The sequence below is a fragment of the Echinops telfairi genome, unplaced genomic scaffold (assembly GCF_000313985.2).
Source record: "Echinops telfairi isolate 266 unplaced genomic scaffold, ASM31398v2 ScPeMD7_7412;HRSCAF=8450, whole genome shotgun sequence".
In the NCBI taxonomy this organism is placed as follows: domain Eukaryota; kingdom Metazoa; phylum Chordata; class Mammalia; order Afrosoricida; family Tenrecidae; genus Echinops; species Echinops telfairi.
The window spans coordinates 2078550-2083412 of NW_022111312.1; positions in this window are offsets into that span (position 1 = coordinate 2078550).

The following is a 4863-nucleotide window of genomic DNA, read 5'->3' on the forward strand; positions in this document are numbered from 1 at the left end:
CCTTGAATGTGGGGCCCTGGTGGGGCCTGTGGGGGCCTTCTTAGGTCCTCTCTCCCCAGTTGGGATGGCCAGGCACTGGGGGAGGGGGAGTAACTCCAGGACAGGATCCTGGGATTCGTGATATTCCACCCCCCTGCCCCCTTCCGCCCTGCACACCAGCCCCACCCCCAGCCCCAGCAGCTGGGCAGCATTCTGCTGTCCGCTGGCTCCTTCATCACTCCAGGGGGCATCGCTGCCCTTGAGGTCCCCGGAAGCGCGCCCCTGTGGCCCTACCTGATTGAAATCCTGGCCCAGTGCACATTCTGCACCAGGAGAAGCTGCCCGGAACCTGAAATAAATAATCCGAGGGGCAGGGTCACAAATCTGCTGCTAATTACGGCAAAGCCTGATTCAATGGGGTGGGTAAACAAATGAATCGGCCAGGGAGCCCGATAGGTAGGCACAGGCAGGGCTGGCTCTTGGCTGGCCGCGTGGTCCAGGCGCTGCTCAGTCCTCCGTCGGACTGGGGGCAATGGTCACCACCCTACCCCCCAGGTCACCCTCTGAAAGGGCACTCGGGTGGATTTCACCCGAAATGAGGAAGCCGTGATTGTGAACCGCCACACACGTTAGAATGGTGGCCAGGCGGTCGAGGGGTCGAATCCCACCTCTGGGCCCTTCTCAGGGCCTCAGTTTCCCATGCTGTAAGTAGGGCCGATGTGAAGGGCCAACCGGGTAAGGGGCTTGGCCAAGCCCTGCACACAATCCTAGCTGAGCAGAGAGAGCTGCTGGTTCACAGCCACCACCACACATGGAGCCCTGCCATGAAATGCCAAGGGCCCATGAAGACCCAGCCCTGGGCCAGGCCCACAGGCTCCACACCCTCTTGGAGGCCCTGCCTAGAGGCCCCCCATGCCCGCCCTCACAGATTCCACCTTCTCATTTCCGTGAGCACAGCGTTAATAGGATTGGGGAGCCCAGCGGGGAGGCGGAGGGAGGAAGACTTGTCCAGGAACAGTTTAAATCAATTAAGTCCCTTCCAGAAAACAGGCTGGGAAATGTAATGGGGAAATAATGACTTTTCTCCGCAGGACCCAGCGAGGAACTGGGGAGATGGGTGCACTGCCTGTGTGATCTTGGGCGAGCCTCAGCCTGCCTCTGGGCTTCAGGTTGTGGCCTTCTGTATAGGGAGTGACTTTGGACCAGCAGGAGGAATGCTAATCAATGACAGACTTGCTAGACTCTCCCTCCCTTGCCCGTGCAGGCATTGCTAATTGATTTCAGTCTCATTGTCAATCCAGTGCTCCAGGAATTCCCTCCAAAGGCTCAGAGTTGGCACAGGGACACCAGGTGGGGTTCAGATGACCACCAAGTCCTCCCCTAGCACAATCTTCACCCAAACTCAAGAACCCTCTGCCAGCACGTCGATGCCAATTCATAGCAACCCTGTGAGACAGGGTAGAACTGCCTCTGTGGGTTTCCAAGGCTGTCACTCTTTACGGGAGTAGAAAGCCCCATCGCTCTCCTGGGGAGCGGCTGGTGGTTTTGAACTGCTGGACCTTCTGGTTAGCAGCCCAGGGTGTAACCCACTACTCTACCAGGGCTGCTCAGCATTCGCCAGGCTCAGACTCCATCGTGGCACTAACAACCAAGACCGATCTTCCTGGAGTGTTCCGCAGCCTCAGAACCAACCGCAGGTGAGGGCCATTACTACTATCATTCTCGATTTGCAGACCCAGAGACAGGACATGAGATGGCCCAAGATCACAGAGCTTAATAGGGGCTGGAGCCAGGATTCGACCCCGAGTCCCTGTGAGCTGAAACAGCACAGAGGGCACCGGGCGCCCTCCTCCTCTAGTTGGCAGCCGGGAAAGAGAGCTGCCGCTTCTCCTCACCAGGATCTGTGCCAGATGGACCACCGGCATGGTCCCTGTGAGGTTATAATTAGCCTCACTTTCCAGGAACTGAGGCTCAGTGGGGTGATGGCCCTAGGTCACGTGGCTAGGTGTTTACGAGGGGTGAGGTAGGGTGATACTTTGCCTCTCATGTTGCTTCTTTTTCTGCCCACCTGCCTGCCATCCCTGTGAGACTCCCGGCCAGCAGGATTGCTGCCCATTTATCCTGAAAGGCCCAGTGCCCAGCTTGATACACTGGAGTCATGGAATGAAAGAAGACATGGGTGGCCCAGCTAACTCTGGGCTTGGAGTGCCCTCCAGCCTCTTCATCACCAGCCTCCAGACCCCTGTCCCCACCCCTGTCCCTTGCTGACCCACCCACCCCAGCTGGGTGACCTCTCATCTCAGCTTATGGGGCTTCTGACCAGAGCCCCAATCCATCAACCTGACTGGTCTGTCCCATCCCTGCCTTTCCCCATCCATCTTCCCATAGAGCCAGAGAGAAGGCTGTACTGCTGGGGCACTGGCATGGAGGGATCTTGGGATGGAGCAAATTCCTGGCCCCACTGGTCCCTCTCGTTTTTCTACTTCAGCCCCCAGGCCTTCTACTCCTCATCCAGGGTCTCTCGCTTGCAGACCCCCTTGGTCAAACACCTTGGGACCCAACATGCAGGGTTGTAGCTTCCAACAGCTGGAAGCAGAGAGCATCGGGCTGGGAGAATTTGAAGGGTGGGGAAGATTGGTTGGACGTCCTCCCTCCCTTCCTTGGCTTCCAGCAGAGCCCATCAAACTGGGGCACCCCAAGGAGCCCCACGAATGCCACTGAGAGAAGCTGCCCTGGGAGCCGGGAGACCTGCCTTAAACCCATCCCCAGTCATTGATTCACTGAGTGATTGTGAGCATCTCCCTCCTCAGGGCCTCAGTTTCCTGATCTGCAGCACGATAGGGTTATGCTTAGTCGGGGGATCAAGCTTGTGTGTGTGTGATTACACAGTGGTTTTCCCAATGAAAACACACATTAGACCCCAATATGAAGAGGTGACCTATAAGATGCTCCGGTTGGGGTTGATGGGACGGGAGTGGCAGAGTGCAGATGCCCCCTTCGGATCAGCACCCTGTCCCCTCTCACAAACTAGCTAGTGGCACCTGGGGCCCTATCTCAAAAATCCCAACATTCCCAGACAGGTCTTAGAAAGGACAAGACTTGACCTTTTTCAAGCATTTTATTATGAACAATTTCAAACACACCGCCAAGTGGAAAGGCATGTACATGTCAGTACCCACCACCTGAGCTCTGCCATGAATACCCATGGTAGATCACAGGCTTCATTGAACAGAGGCCCCCTCCCAGTTCTGTGCAATGCCAGGAGTCAGACGGGGCCAGGCCAAGGCGGGTGTGAGTGCTCTCTGGGAAGCCCTGTGAGTGGGTGAAGGCAACATCAGCTGCCGTAACCGACAGACCCAACCTTTTGAGACTCAACACACCGGAAGTCCATCTCTTACTGCACAGGTTCAAGTGGGTGACGCAGGTCAGCAGGTGGGCGCCTGACTTGGGGACCCGACTCCATCCATCCTTGGGTCCTGTCTTGCCCGAGAAGCACCATTCTCTGCCTCAGGGCAGAAGGGAACGCTGAGGGAGAAGGTACACTCGCTCACGCTCATTCACCATCTGTTGGCAAGAGCTACTGTCCTTGCCATGGCTACAAAGGTCGTCTCCGGGTGGTAGACCCTGCTTCCCAACTTGTCACCCCTGAAAATGGGCATGGATTTCAGTGGCAGATGGACTCTTTCTGCTACCCCCAGCGTGATCAATGGAGAAAAGATGGAAGTTGTCAAGGGTGCCATCTTTCTTGGATCCACCATCATGCTCATGGAAGCCACAGTCAAGAGATCCAAAGACCCGTTGCCTTAGGTAGGCCTGTTGCACAGGACCGCTTGAGGATGGGGAAAAGCAAAGATGTTACTTTGAGGACTAAGATGTGCCCGCCCCAAGCCATGGTGTTCTCAATCGCCTGCCTGTGCAAGTTGGACGCGGAATAAGGAAGACTGAAGAAGGATCAATGCGTCTGAATTGTGGTGCTGGAGGAAAATACTGAAAGTGCCGTGGGTTGCTAAAGGGACAAACTGACCTGTCTTGGAAGGAGTATGGCCAGAGTATGGCTCCTTAGAGGCAAGAGTGACCGAGACTTCATCGTCCATACTTTGGACATGGATGTGGTCAGGAGAGACCAGTCCCTGGAGAAGGACATCGTGCTTGGAAAGTAGAGGGGCAGCGGCAGAGAGGAAGGCCTTCAAGGGGATGGGCTGGCAGCGGTTGCAACAGTGGGCTCTGGCACAGGAACAATTGTGAGGACCGTGCAGGACCAGGCAGTGTTTCGTTCTGTTGTGCGTAAGGTCACTCACGATGGGTGGGAACTGACTTGATGGCACCTAACAGCGAGCTACCCCATGCCATATCGGTGAACACCAGCCTAGCTCACCAAAGGAGACTCATTGTGTTAACAGACAGATGTCGCCCTACGTGTAACAATGACAGACTACTTGCCCAGTCCTGTGTCACTCCCACAATTGGTGTCAGGTTCCAGTCCATTGCTGCAGCCACCGAGTCCATCCATTTCATTGCAGATCTTCTTCTTTCTTAGCTGACCCTCAACTTTACCGAGCATGATGTCCTGCTCCAGGGACTGATCTCTCCTGACAACACAGCCCAAAGTACTTGAGAGGAAGACCCCATCCTCACTTCTTAGGAGCATTCTGGCTGTACTTCTGCTAAGATGGATTTGTTTGTTCTTCTGGCCATCGTAGGTACTCTCAGGATTCTTCACCAACACCATTATTCAAAGGCTTCACATTCTTCTCTGGTCCTCTTTATTCATTGCCCAACTGTAGTCAGTACATAATCTGGTGTCAACTTAAGACTATTAAGAGTGAAGGGGTGGAATTTAGCCTGGAAATCAGGACGCAGCTTGATGACCTCACTTGGAGGTAT